The sequence below is a fragment of the Uranotaenia lowii genome, chromosome 3, assembly GCF_029784155.1.
Source record: "Uranotaenia lowii strain MFRU-FL chromosome 3, ASM2978415v1, whole genome shotgun sequence".
NCBI lineage: Eukaryota > Metazoa > Arthropoda > Insecta > Diptera > Culicidae > Uranotaenia > Uranotaenia lowii.
In genome coordinates, this window is record NC_073693.1 from 19,124,231 (window position 1) to 19,140,314 (window position 16,084).

Consider the following 16,084-nt stretch of genomic DNA (forward strand, 5'->3'; position numbering starts at 1 on the left):
TATCTTGCCGTTTTTAGGCAACGTTAAACATCGTTAAACGTGCTGTTCAGATAATTGGCATTAAATTAGATGAGACGCAACATGAATTGTTGATGCTCAACAATCTGACGTGGAGCGTCATTTTTCTCCCACAATGCAACTGCCTTGAAGGTTGAGAGCCATTCATGCAACTGCTTGCCTACTTGAAGTGTAATTATTTAGCCACTTGCAATCATCTGCCGATGTCGACGACGTCAGCAACTGTATACATATGGCCTTTGGTCAGATTTTTTACTCCCAACTTGAGACTATTCTGGAAGCAATTTAGCTTCTACTGTTGATAACTTTTTTTCTGCCAACTAATAATACTATACAAGTATATAGTGAAATTAGACACACGCAGCGCTGTCAAACGTCTGACCTCTGGGAGCAATCTTCTCCCGAAGGTTTTTCGAGCGACACATAAAATCTACGATTTGCTTTATCAAATCTTTGACACTCTAGGGATAATTTTATGGTTCTTAAACTTTCTCTAAAAAGTACTTACATATATGTCCGGCAAACTATAACTTCTTTAAAAGTGCTTTAAAACAAGCCATTATTTAAAAAAAATGAATGAATGTCAGAAGAAAATTTGGTAGAAACAATTGAAAAATAACAAATTATGAATCCAAACAAATATTAGGGTGGCAGTGACAGCCAAATGGATCATGTCGAATTTCGAAAACTACATATAGGTACATTTAGTATACTGACCCAAATAAATACAAGTTCAAAATTTTCAGCTCTGTTCTCCAAAAAACGGTCCCAGAATGTTGTTTTTGGCCAAAAAATTTGTTTTTCGAGATAACACTAGATCTCGACGTTTCTAAGTCATTTGGCATCTAAATTAAAATTTCGATTTTCTGGATTTCTTTTGGTTTCTTCTTTGGAGACTTTTGAAGGTAAAAAACCAAAACTTTGAGGCATCCCTAAATCAAGTCTGATTAAGCTGAAATTTTGCACAGGTCAGTTTTTTAAGCAAATCTACAAAATGTATATGGTTGGTTTTCATAATTCGATCATAAAATTACAAAAATATTATACTTTCATAAAGAGAATATCTGAAATTCTTGGGTGCCAGTATGTTTAAAAAAAAATTCCGAAATCCAAAGACGACAGTCTTTCGACCATTCGACCATCTATTTTATAATGAATATGACTTTCGGATGTGGCAGAAAGATGTGACGTGTACTATAGTCCAAACTTTATTAAAACTCCTCTTCTCATCGTGCTAGGCAGAAGACCCAAAACATAAAAAATGCAAAACAATATAGATGTGCGCTAATAGGAAAATATATCGATTATTTCTAATGGAAAATTCAAATTTTAAAGCGCTTCCTAAAACAAGCAATTGAATGAAATAACAATAAAATAAAACATCAGCCGAAGTATAATATTCAAAATAACCGGTCATGAATGGTCAATAAAAAAAATCGCCTCGACCAGGAATCGAACTCGAGTCCTATGAATTACCTCGCTGACACACTGACACCTGACCACTAGGCCAAATCGTCAGATGAAAAATTTACTATTGTTCAATTCTCAATATGAAAATTAAACATTTATAATTTCGATTTTCGAGAGCCTTGCTATTTTTTGCAGAGGCTCAAAAGACCTGGCCCCTAAAACATTAAAAACTTTTAAGGATCTACAAATCTCCAAAAAAATTTTTTGCTTTCAACAGCATTTAATGTTCTTTTTCGTTTTGAAGAATTTACAATAATCGGTTATATTTTGATTTATCTGTGAACACATGTCAAAATTTCATAGGAAATTTTTGGCAAGGGAATTATTCAAGATAAAATTTCCCCTTTGAAAAAAACTGGAGAGCCTTTTCAGTACAACAATTAATCTTTTTATGTAGGTACATACATACTCGATATATTACAATTTCAAAGAAAGTCACTTAAAAACAGTTCGTTGGTACAATACTTTCTAAGAGGCAACTTTCATAAAAAAAATTGAGGGGTCTTCAAAACATTTCCGTTTCCTAGCCCATAGAGAACAGACAGATAGACAAACATTCATTTAAATTTATAGACGTTTGATTTCAAGACGGTTCGATTTGGAAAATGTGCCAAATTCGAATGGTTTTTCAACACAATTTCTCTTAACATTTTCCGCTTTATCAGGACCAATAGAATTCAGACAAACAACATAAATTGGTTTCTAAGTTTAAAAATGATAGATAAAATATAGAAAAAATAATAAAAATTGCATGAAGTAACAAAGTTATTAAAAAAAATTAAACTTTCGTAAAACTAAAAAACAAACAAGAGCATAAAAATGAGAAAAATAACTAAAATGGATACACAATGACAAATATGACAGAAATATGCAACGGTATAAATTTTTAAAAAATCCTAAAATTAAAAAAAAATACGAAAAACGACGTCGTGGTTTATTTTTCAATTAATGATTAACTTTAGTGTCTAAATTTGGGATTTTACATTGAGATATGAATGCCTCATTGTTATATCAGATTATTATTTTTCAAGAAGGGCTATTTGCTTCAAGTTAAAGACAAAAAAATTTTGAAACAATCACTATTCAAATCCAGAAAAAATAACGCTCAGTTCACGAACATTCGACTAAGAATTCAGAATAAAAATCATATTTCAGAATTAAACGTTAAAATTGAGTTTACAAGCAGCTCTTGGTGCTAATGTAGCACCCGAAAAAAATATAAAATTATACGAGCCAAAATCGTTGAAAAAATTTATTTTATTAGATTTAAATTGAAAAGGACCTAATTTTATATCATTTTACATCTATGTTTCATGCGCGTAGCTTGAAATTAAAATATAGTTCTGGAGAACCGATTTTAATTTTTCATTTTTCAAAAATAAATTGCACAGCATTAGAAAGGTTATTTCTTTTACTTCATTATCGCATCAAAAGATTTTCAGTTACCTTTTTTAAGAATTGAGTATGCTATCGTTGAAATTTAAAAAAAAATCGTTTGGAAACAAATAATTATTTTTTATTTGAAACATGACTTTGTCAAAAATATAGCTATATAAAAAAAAAATTACTGAAAAATTGTGGTAAAACAAACATCTTTTAAGCATGATTTTAGATAAAGAATAATCACTGCCAGTTTACGCTCTAGAATAGGAGATAAAGGTATTCATTTTGATGCGTTGTGACGTCACGAAAATTCTACTGTTTTTCGATTCATAATTGCCTTAAGGGGGGAGTAGGGTCTAACGGGTAAGAAATCACCATTTTCACGAATTTTTTTAGAGCTATCGTTCGAACAAATGTATTTTTTGCATTATACAAAGCATTGTTAAAAGAACATTTAGTAATTTTTTCGTAGAAAAATATTGAAAAATGAGCCGGTGACGGAGCACTTTCGATTATGCCTTTTAGAAAACAGGATTTGCGGTGGACACTGTATCTCAGCACAGAATCATCTGAAGTCAAAAAATCAGAGCAAAATATTTTTAATAGATGTTTTTCTGGACCCCAACGATTTTATTTAACTTAAAAAATTTTTAAGTTAAATTTTACGATTTTTCACGAAAAAATCCGCCATTTTTTATCTGTAAAATCTCCCCAAAGTAAAAAAAAGGCAATCGTTGGGGTTCGGTATTTTATATGTAGAAAATATGTTCCAAATTGGAAAAGAATCGGTGAAGTAGTTTTCAAATGACTTTAAAAATGTGCTTTCGAGAAAAACGTGTTTGAAGTTTCTGCTCTATTGTTTCTGCAGTATTAGATAAGAGGAGATAAAGGCCTATAATTTCTACAGTTTTGCTTCGATTGCCTTGAAAATTTGACACAACATTCTTGAAATGTTTTACAATAAGAAAATAAAAAAAATCGATTTTTTGAAAGTGTTAGACCCTACTCCCCCCTTAAACGTCTCATATTGCAGAAAATTGGGGATTTTTTCAATTTTTTTAGGAGGAATTCAATGCAATTTTCAGAATGAAAATCGGTTCAGAAGGTTGTGACGTCACGAAAACTAGTTTACTTTTGTTTTGAAAACGTTCAAGACTTTTTTACCTCAACACAATTATAATATTTCTTCAATACAAGTTTAAATTAACAATTCGCTCCAATAAACGAACTCAACTATCAATTTTTTAAAGAAACTAAGAAAATTAATTTTTTCAGAGATTAAGTTTATATCTAATAAATTCATACGATTTTCATAAAAAATAAATTTCTAGTAAAATTATTCTTAAAAAACTGTCCTTTATTGAAATTTTCACCTAAAAAATTTACGAGAAAATCCAAACCGACCAGATTAGATTACGGGAAGGGGTCGCGCAACAAACCTTAAAATTTGCATGGAATCATGTGGATTTTGTTCGGCATGAACAAAAAAAAAACAGTTTTTCGCTAATAATTTTGGTCTTTATCAATCGATTTTTCTTTTAATTCGAGAGTTTTAAAGCCTTAGTTATTTATGACAATATTTCATCTGAAAAACGCATTTCGATTAGAATTATCATTAAACACATATTAAGCTTCAAAAACGAGTATATAAGCATCAATTAATGAAAATTGATGTATTTTTAAGTATTTTTCTTCATTGACCCTTCACAAGTTTATTTTTGAAACTCAAATCTTTTTTACCATAACCAAGACCGGATTAAGGGGGGGGGGGGAGCAATAGGGGCAATTACCCCGGGCCCCCCGGCTCAGGGGGCCCCTCCGAGGGAAAAAAGTTTTAACATTACTTTAATCATACTACTTCAATTTCTACAAATGTATCAAAAGAAATCAAAACTAGAAAATCGGAATGAAAAATTGAAATATAACCCTCGTGAAATAATATCTAGAATAGTTTTTCTCTTATATAAGTTAAGGGGGACCCCTAGAGTAAGCAGTGAAGGAGTACTCCTGCGTTTTGTGGGCTGAGGATATCAAAATCTTGGTATTGAATTTCAAAATTTTCAACCCAAAATGTGGACAAAAATCATTCGACAAAAATTAAGAAGATATGAAGCAAAACACCTCACATTTTCTTTTTTTTTTTTATAGATACATGTCAGTAAGAATATTCAGTTCAGAACAGCAAAATTTTAGAAAAACATCTCCTCATTTTCATGACACATTTACAAACGTCTTGCACAATCATAATGTTTATTATTACGTTTGCTTTTATAAATTCTAAACCCTTTTCCCTCCCTATTTTTGAAAATAAAATCTTTTAAAAAAACTATAGTTGCTTAAATTGGACCAACCGACAGTGCAGAGTTTCTTTATTGAATTTCCACCCCAATTTCTGTCTTAGACTTGAAATTTGTATTGAAACATTTGCAAATGATTTAACCCAAATTTTATTATCTATTGAAGTAAATATCCTAAATTCAGCATATCATTTTCCAAATGATCTTTTTCAAATTATTTTCATAATAAAAATAATCTCATAGTTGAACTGCTAATATCATTGAGTGATTCTCTTAACTTCAATATTTCTATGTTTTTGATCTTATCTTTTTCCAGATTCAATTCATTAAGATTTTTTAGTCTTGTGTTGTATTTTCAGTAACTGAAGTTCAGTTTCATGGTTTTTCTTAATTTTGAGAACTCAGGATCTTTGTTTAAGGTACTAAACTCATTTGGATTCGTTATCTGACTTTTTTCAATGATTACTGATTCTGTGTTTTAAACCTTTAATCTCTATTCTGGATTTTTTTCCTTCAATCGTTTTTGCACTTATACCCCTTTGGCTTTGAGGGCATTGAATGAAACCTTTGTCATATTTAGAAAAACAAGTTTACAAAAAAAAAATTCATCTAATGAGAATCATATTCATAAACATCTCATGAAAAGGTTTTTTTGTGTTTCAAAGATATAAAATTGAAATTCATATTTGGTGCAATTTCTGCATTTCTTGCATTGCATCAGAGAACTCTAAAACTCTCATTTTTTTTTTATTTAATTCATATTGTTTCTCAAAACTTCTTTTGAAGTTATGATTCAGATTTGAGACACTGAATTCTGGTTTTGTTTGAATATAACCTGATTTTACGTTTCGAATTCTTAAACTCTTATATCTGCATCTCTATGGAGTTTGAATTTAGTTATTATATTAATTTTTTAAAATTTTGTATTCTTTGTTTCCAATTTTTATTATATTTTCCAATTGTCATTAGGAAAATATTTCTCCATGAAGCACAAACCAGAATATCAATTAAGAAATGCGAATCTTTCAAAATATCCATGTCATTTTTCTAAATCAGATAATTTTAATTGGTCATAAGGGATTTAAAAGAATGGATAATTGAATTATGAATGTTGCAGCTCAAATCAGAGCTTTCATTTTTGAGAATTTTCTAAACTCTTCCGCAATGATTGCACGTGCTAAATTAACAATTTTTATATGAAGATACCATAAAACAACTTCTACGCAGAAAACATGGCTATTTGAAGACAGTTACTGAACTCATCTCCAGTTCTTTAACATGTTTAAAATGTTTTGTATTATCTGGGATAACGTTTGAAAAAAAGTCCGATCCCCCAAATTTCGCATTGGACGTTGTGCTAGGCCTAGGATCAATTATATGTTATATATCTCATTAAATTTTCATAAGTGAGCTCATTTGGCTTATGATTTGGCTTTTGAAATTATCATTTATTTTTCCTTTCCTTTATAATTAAATATTAATAAGATTCAGAAACACATTTCAACGCTTTTATCAAAAAAATTTCCTAGTATTAGTTTTTTTTTTTAAATATTGTTCACGGGATCGCACAAAACAATTTCGAATAAAATTTATGTGCGCAGTGTTGCAAATCTTAATCAGTTTACATGGGCCTTTTTGCACTTAATTTTTTAGGCATGAATGGATCAGTTTCATTACCAAATCATATTATTTGTTGAGTTTCTAAGCATTTTTAGTAAGTTAAGCACTGATTTGAATAATATATTATTATACTTTGATTTATTTCATGTAGCTGATCATAAAATTGCATGACGTCACAACGCTTTGCAATACCGTGTTTTAAAAAATGGAGCGTTCTAACATCACGAAACTTAATCGCTCTAAAATAAATTGAAACCAAAATTTAAAAAAAAATCAAAACCAGCGATTTGTTGGTTGTGGCGTCACGAGTTCTAATGCTTATATTTTGATAACTATTCGTTCAATAAAAATACTTTTGATTCCAAATTGTAGCGGTTTAAATTTTGAACATAGAGGTAAAATTTTTTTTAATGTGTGCAATAAACTGTAAAATTTACTAAAAATATACCAAAAAATTGATTTGCAAACGTTGTGACGTTACGCTGGAATGGGTCTTCTCAATTAAAATTTATCTCTACAATGACGTAGAACTTAGTGCGAGAAAACGCAATTCGAAGGAGACAGAAATAAAGGCGAAAAAGTTGAGTTCCGGAGAAAAAATCGATTTAACTAAGTGTTGTTATTTGATGACTGCTGGAGTATGGCCGAATCGATGAATGAATAATGGTCGAAGGAAATAAACTTAAATTCCGCAAAACTTGTCTGTTGCAACATGCTGCAAGGTTTGTCTTTGAATTTAAATTTCATTGTTGGTTTAAGAAATGTAAAATGAGATTGTGAAAACTGTCGGAAAAGAGCGAATATTTTGCGTGTACAGTGAAACTTTTGCACATCTAGTTGGACACAAATTTACATCAATGATTTAAATTGATGTTTTTTATTTAATTTTTATTATTTTCAGTTTTTATTTCAGCGCTGCTGTTTTATACCTAACATGTTAGGAAACTTTTCAAAACCTCTATCTATTCAATAGAAATTTATATAAATTTGACGTGATTGACACTTTATTGATGTGAATTGCTAAAGGATTGGTTTCGGGAACCAATAGAGTCACACTTCAATCTTGTAGCACTGATCACACTGACATGACACTTAGAAAATAAATTCAACCATTTTCTGTTTAATTTTTTGTTGTCAGATTTTGCAGGTTCGCAATACCGACGGCAGGCGGCGAACCTGAAAAATTTGACAAAAATTGCCTTGTAGGAAAAATGTATCTGTTTAGCCAGATTTTATCGTAGAAATTGTCTGTTTTTTTAAGTTGGGTAGCATTTCCTAACTGGGATAGCATTTCTTCAAATCGATCGATGCGCACCCTGGAGTCAACATTGCGTACTGTTGGAAAAATTATCCAGAAAACGAAATCGAGTGTCCAGTCAGTATGGTCAGTGCTTGTAGTGTAAGCAATTTAAAAATAATTGTTCCGTGAGCTTTTTGTTGGTATGTTAAATCAATAATCAAAACCAATAAATAAACAACACAAAGGTAGTAATCGGATAAGTTTTTCAATACCAAACCACCAACTAAATCATTAATCATATTCGAGAACGGCATAAACATATGTATTGAAATTCCTTTTATCAAAACTCTTAAACAGTAGGAGAGAATGAGGATACTTGATCCCTTTTTTTCTTATTTTCATCATATCCTTTTGGAAAAAAATTGCAGATAGTCGTATTTTGCATTTTATGACATCGTGTATTTTAAAGTTTATATGCTGCCAAAGTTAGATCGATACATGAACCCGTAAATGAACTAGAAACGTTTTCGTGGAACAAAAAAAAAGTGCTATTTTGAAAGTTAAAGGATAGGTACTTGATCCTTTATTAAAAGAGACTTGGTCTTTCGATCAAGGTGCTCTAAGCTTTGGCAAAAGTCATACAAAATTTTAAGATAAAAGTTCCATTGACTTTTTTGGCCATATTAGTTTTCCTTCTACAGTTTATAAGTGTCAGACAAAATTGCAAGTTTGCATTCAAGTTACATTTGCAAGTTACATTCATTGTCTACTTAAAGACGCAATTTTCAGATAAAAGCACTTTTTTACGTTCTTTTTATCAGTAAATTATAGGATACATAAAAGCAATTGAATAAATATTAATAATTTTGTACTTAAAAATGATCAACACCCTGTAGAAGAAAAATATATATTTTTGCACTCGAGGGATCAAGCGAACCCATAACATACATTTTGGAAAACTTTTTATTGAAAAAAATTGAGAGTTTACTATTCCTTTGAAAATATGGCATTAAAAAGTTCTAATTATATTCTAACGATTGCCTGTTGGAATAAATATTTTTATCATAAATTTTTCATGTGAGACACATGTTAAAAAGATGAAAAAAAATTTAAAGTCACATTTTGTTGGATTTTTCAAACAAAGTGCAATAATAAAAAAAAAAATTTTTTTAATTTTTTTAGATAACAGGTTTGTTGTTTTTTCAATTTGTTATTTTTTTCTAGATCATTTCAGCACCAACACGGTGAAAAGGGTCTATGTTCATTTATGACGTTTCGAGAAAAACGCATTTGAAAATTTTGCAATCTTTTTTTAATCGCTAATTAAAATTCACGAGGAATCTTCCAAGTCTATATGATCAAAACGGTGCGTAAATATTCTAAATATGTTTTTTATCGATCCGACGGTGTTATCATGGAAAAATAGCTCGCAATTGTTTATAGACCCTAGCTGGAGTATGAAATTCGTCTAAATGTTTTTTACACCCTTTGCTTTGTACTGTATGTCTCATATGTGTGAGTGAGATGGAGATAAAATTTTCCCTCTTTTTTGACAAAGGCTTATGGTTCTCGCTACGGGAGTGAGTAAATAGCTTCCCAAATTCTTCCCCTTTTAAGGTTTTGCATCAAGACCGTTTGCTTTGTTGTGGAGTAAAGGGTGTATAAAACAATCTGTGTAAGGATAATGTCATTTTATGGCTCTAATTATTTTAGATCCTTTGCTCAAACTGGATTATAAATCTTGCGAAAACTGAAAAGCTAAAAACGGTTTTTTGTGTTCAGTAGAGCTCATATTGGGCTATTTGAGTCCCCTGAAAACGGGTTTTGTTTACTTTGTCTTTTATACCCTATTCACATGTTGGTGCTGATTTGATATATGTAAGACGTTCCTGTTTCGAGATAAAGCTAAGAAATCAAGTATCCCCAGGGATCAAGTATCCTCATTCTCCCCTATAGATATATGTATCTCTGTTCCTGTTTTAAGTTTCAGTTTCCGTTTTGATTGAAATATTTCCAAATACAATCAAATTCAAGTGCTTATTCCAAATTCGGCCATCCAAGTGGGAACATCACTTTGGTTGTGCTTCAAGAACATATTGAAGACCATTTCTATCAATGAATTTTGTCTGGACTGCCTGCTGGCCATTCGAAGCGAATGTTTTTGTCGATTAAGCCCCAATATCTAAATGAAAACTTGAATTCATTGATTGAGAATGGAAACTCCGTATCACGAACAGTTAGATTTTTTTTAAATCAGAATACGATTATCCGAGTGAAGAACGAATATTGGCCCTTATTCTGCGCCGCGCGTGACGTGACGATTGTCACCTCACCTCGAGTCACCGTGAGATTTGTCACCTTATTCCCGGAGTCGATATGGGTAAAGTGACAGATGTTCATTTCTGGTGAGCGACCGAATGAACTCAAGTGTCAAATTTGTTCGGTTTGTATTTATTTCGTTCGCGATTCCAAATGTTAAAATTAAATTTTAAATCAAAATGTACAAATTTCGGTACGCAAACGGTCACTATCGGGTTGCAAGGTTTAAGCAAGCAGCTGGAATCACTTTTGGAGCTGCGAATAAAGCGATTCGACAGAATTTGGTCATATATGTTTGGTTCCTGGAGCGGCTTGAAAAAAAAACATCCACCAGAAAAGCGGAAATCGACAGCTGCTGCCTCAATAAACTGGTCCTTTCCATACGGATCAACACATGGGATACGACACCTCGACGTGGATAAACAACGGTTCAGTACAGGACTTCAAAGCTTATTTTGTTCGAAAACAACATTACCGGGTGAAAGTGAAATACCCCCGCGATGGGAATCGGATAAGATTTAGTGAAGTGCAAAAAATGTGTATTTTTTTTAAATTTCGATGCATGTAAATGAAGTTGTATAAAATGAAATTATAACCTCTTTCAATTCTATATGTTTGAATTTATTTTCAACGTCTAGTAATCATTTTTTTTTTGCTGCACAAATAATTGAAAAAAATCAAAAATTGAAGTGATTTTTGTTTTGATTGATTCTAAAACTATCATACTTTAGTGTAATTAAACGTTTAGAGCCTAATTATTCCATTTTGTATCAATTTTCCATTCAATTTCTCTCTCGTCGCCGCCTGAAAAGGTACCGACAATTGTCACCTAAAATCGTCACCCGAATGCGACGATTCTCACCCACGGTGACTATCAGAATAGGGTATGAACTCAAAAAGTTCATCCGAAGTGACGTTCCTCACCTAAACCGACTACTGGAATAGAGTGACTTGGGTGACTCGACTATCGTCATCTCATGCGCGGCGCAGAATAAGGGCCATTGATTTATCGATCTGCCAGTATCTTGATGAAGTAGATACTTATATAAAGTTTTGTTGGCAACTTCCAAAATAGGTAAAAGGCTTCAAATGAAAGTTAAATTTTCTTATCATTAAACCTCAATCATCCTCACCTTTACTCGGATATTCAACTTGGACGACAACATTCCAATAGCAAAATTCACAACACCGGTCGTAAACTTGGGCATTTGTACCACATGAACTTCCTTCAGCCGATAGGGCATCGCATCCCGGGCAGAACTTATAACAATTTTCAGCTTGGCCAAAGTCCAGCCCGCCAAATGGGCCATCGTAAATTCAACAAGATCCACAATTATGACGGCACCATTCACCTGGTAACGTTCCTCGTCCACGTAAGTTTCTACACTTAGCACCGAAATCAGACAGGCTTTTTCCGGAAAGGTGATTTCGGGATCGTAATGACCACATCGCATCACAAACACCATTCGACCATCCCGATCCGGACCCATTGGAACAAAAATACACTGCTCAATCAGCTGTTGCATATCAGGTTGGTTCCGAACGAGGAAAAAATCACTGTAAATCGTTCGGAGGGTGAGCCATTTCTCCAACGCCTCACAGGCGGAAGTGACATTGAACTTCCGGAATCTGAGAAACCGTAGCAGAAAAACCGGATCCGTTCGGCAGCAACCGATTTGGGGATGCTTGGCTATAAACTGTCGCATTTGAGCGAACGCAGGCTCTCGGATGTGAGTTTCCTCGTGCAGCTCTACTCGAGCAGTTTCCAAGTCTTTCGGGCCCAGGGAGCATGAGTACTGTTTGTAAGTTTCGGGACTTTTATTTGTTTCAATTGGATCTTCGTTCATTTTAGAGCTCAAAATTCGAACTATTTGACAGGGTGGACTGCCCTCAACTAACTTAATGTCTTTCTGAGCTACAGAATAGTTTGGGGATCATTAAAAATAATTCAATGCATATACAAATCGTGAGATTATTGTATTTTATGTTTTAAACCGCAAATGAACCATTTAAAAGATACACGATGAAACGGTGTGTTAAATGCACTTGGAGATAACATCAATAGCATTGTTTCCGTAATAGCGTCGATTTGACAGTACTTTTAACTACGGCAATTACTGTTATGCGTCATACAGCACTGCAGTATCATTTCTTTTCGATATGGATCAATATTTTCCAAATGATAACACTAGTTTACAGCATTTTTGAACTAAGTAAACTGAAGATCACTTTTAATGTGTAATCCGGTGCTGAATCAGAAAACGAAATTAAAAAAAGCTCAGTACCTAAACGCACAGTTTTTGAGTTTGAGGTTTTTGCATATTAAACGAAAATAAATTTGCTATCAACCATCTGAACTCCATTTTTGCGTATGATCAACAGTATTGTTGATATTAGTAACATAATAATAGAAAAAATTATAAAAAAAAAACTCTTTTTTTAAAGAGAAAATTTTGTTTCAGAGAAAATTTTGACCTTAAAGGCAACATTCAAAAATCTTATTTTCTATTGACCTTAAAAATCAATTCAAAACCAAGAGTGGTTATTTATCAATATCGATTGAAAATTGAAGAAGTAATGGTTCATTTATCATAACAATAATTTTTGCATTTTTGAATAATTTAACGAACCGCGGTGTATCAGGTATCAGAAAAGGGGTAGGCTTGATAGCGGCACGTTATCCAAACAAACGGGAAAATTGTGCCTAGCCTTTTTTTTTACAGATTTCATCATATACCTGAGAAACCTGAAAACCATAAAAGGATTAGAAAATAAATAAATATTTAGGGCATAAAGCCGATCCACGTAGGGATTTTAAAGCAATGAAGCTTATAACCACATTGGGTGAAAAATGACAGATTGTTATTTAAGTTTAAATTATTAGAATAAGATACACTTATAACAAGATAGGCGAGAGTACATAAAAGCTTTCTAGCAAACGAAATACAGGCATATATGAGTTAAAATGAATCACAAATTTTTGATTCACAACTACAAAATTCAGAAGATTTGAGTTTACAATCATCAGAAAGTGTTCTAACCAGGATGCTACAACTACAATAAGGGCAAATAAACGATTTTATAATGGCAAAGTTGGCATTTAGCCTATCCACATAGGGATTTTTAAGCAATGAAGCTTTTTTTTAAATCATAATATCGGAAATAAGGACTTTTTTTTTTAACTTTCTCTGTTAAATTCTAACATACATTAAAAAAAATGAAGTCGGGCGAAAGAGGGACATGTACACACTAAGTGGAAGGTAAATATAGGTACGGTAGTACCTCTGAATCATAGCTTAACCATACAGGAGATTCAGAGCACAAAGTCTTGATTTTATATATTTTTATTTAACTGACTAGTTAGCGCTCTAGTTAGACGACTACAAAGAGTTCCTGTGACAACAAATTTGAAACAAGCGATAGCTGTAACAGTGGATTCTAGAACCAGGATTGACGTTTGATAACGAAATATCAGAGTACGATACTAGAGGAGCATTGACTCTTCTTAACACTATAGCCATTCTAAAGCTAAGGGAATATGTGTCAATACAAGAGAAATGACATAAATTAGGTGAAACAGATATGACTGTCGACATGCGATACAAATTTTGATCGAAAGCTTGATTTAATAGGGAATTTTAAAGCCTTTTGGCAACCTAAAAGACATTTTTTTTGAACACTTTTTGCATGGAAACGATATTTGTACGGCTTGAATGATTGAATAACATGACGCAATTTTAAAAATTTAATATCTTTATATGAAAGGACATTTACCTCCACAAAATTCTGTTACCAATCCAAAGATAGAAGGGACTGAACACTTGTCCATAATAAGGAAAATACACTAATTTTGCGCTTGATGTAACAGATATAACTGTTGTAATTTAGATTATATTCTTCTATGATTTCAAATCGGTTAATATTAACAGAAAGCCAAAAGAAATGGGACCGTAAGCGATGCGTTTGCGATTCACATTTAAACACATGTGAAGAGATTTTATAAAACGGAGTTACTAGGAGAGCAAAAAGATTAGTTATATGAAAAATCATATTCCAAATTGGCAAAACAAGAAAATATAGAAGAATACAGCTTGTGCAAATGTATGTACAACATATGCACTATTGGCATACCCTTCTCGAGAGAGAATACGTACAAAAGTTCAAAAACACTAGCAAGAATTTAAAACTGATTCAGATTCAAAACATTTTCTTCCAATGTTTTGAACTCGAAAAACTTCTGAACTCTGCATGCAATAATTGACCTTGACCTATTTTCTCCCCCGCCCAGATACAGCCTCATTGATTTCCAATAGACAGAAATATGAGATAAACGTATCTGGGAAGTACTGGATAAGTCGCCTCGTACGACATGGACCAGTATTCCAGTGGCAGTATTCTTTTGGCCGCTGCCACACAGCGTGCACACAGATTGCACACAGCGTGCACACAGATTCAAAAATCTTATTTTCTATTGACCTTAAAAATCAATTCAAAACCAAGAGTGGTTATTTATCAATATCGATTGAAAATTGAAGAAGTAATGGTTCATTTATCATAACAATAATTTTTGCATTTTTGAATAATTTAACGAACCGCGGTGTACTTATCATAGTATAGGAAGAATTAAACATGATAAATCTCACTCGCTCCAAATTGATTATTTTCTTACCAGAAGGTCACATGCCAAATTTCAGAACGATATGATCATTGGGAGGGATTGCTTTAATCTCAAACGTGAATAGTATTTAAGGAATAAAATACTCGGGAGGAATAAAATATAGTGGTTTATTATCAATAACTTTTTTCTTCAATGGTCGATTGCTTTTTGAATAATTTTTTTTGAAAGCTTGAATTGAGATAAATACTCGAAGACTTCAACCCGATAGGACTCGAAACAAAAAAGTTAGTGCGGTTCAAAAATAATATTATGGCCGAAAATTGTTGTCTAACACGCAATGAGTACTTTTTAATCTCTTAATCTTTTATCCGCAATAACTTTTTTGTTTCAATAATCAATCATCGTATTGCAGTCTTCGAATGAAATATTTGTCTCAGATTTGGCTTCAAGAAAATTATTCATAAAAATTAATCGGGTAGTGAAAAAAAAAGATATTACTGAAAACTAGTATTTTTTATTCCTCCCTAGCAAAATACCTTAAAGTCCTATTCACGTTTGAGACTTAAACAACTCCTCCCCATGGTCAGATGGTTCTGAAATTTGGCTTGAGACTTTCTAGTAAGCTAATAATTAATTTCGGCTAGTAGGGAGTGAGATTTACCACGTTTAATTCTTCCTATACTATGATAAGTACACCGCGATTCGTTAAATTATTCAATAAAGCAAAAAATACTGTTATGGTAAAGTAACCATATCGTCTTTAATTTTTAACCGATTTTGATAAAAAAATGAGTTGAAATTTTTTTTTATTTGATATTCAAGTACAACAGAAAGCCAGATTTTTAAATGTTTCCTTCGAGTCTAAAACATTCGCTGAAACAAAATTTGCTCTAAAAAATGCTATTTTTTATAATTTTTCCTATCAAATAGTCACTAATATCAACAATACTGCTGATCATACGCAAAAATGAAGTTCAGATGATCGATAGCAAATTTATTCACCTTTGATATGCAAAAAAAAAGATTATATGATTTAAATGAATTTATGTTATTCAGTCAAAGATATTTGAATTTGAGTACACTTACCTACTTATTTTATTTTTTTTTAATTTTCTATTT

At 32.0% G+C, this 16,084-nt stretch overlaps 1 protein-coding gene across 6 annotated transcripts in view; it reads right to left on the reverse strand.

Moving 5' to 3' along the window:
- LOC129756209 (clavesin-1-like) overlaps positions 1 to 16,084 on the reverse strand; it is a 101,376-nt gene that overhangs the window by 17,250 nt on the left and 68,042 nt on the right. The window lies entirely within an intron of this gene.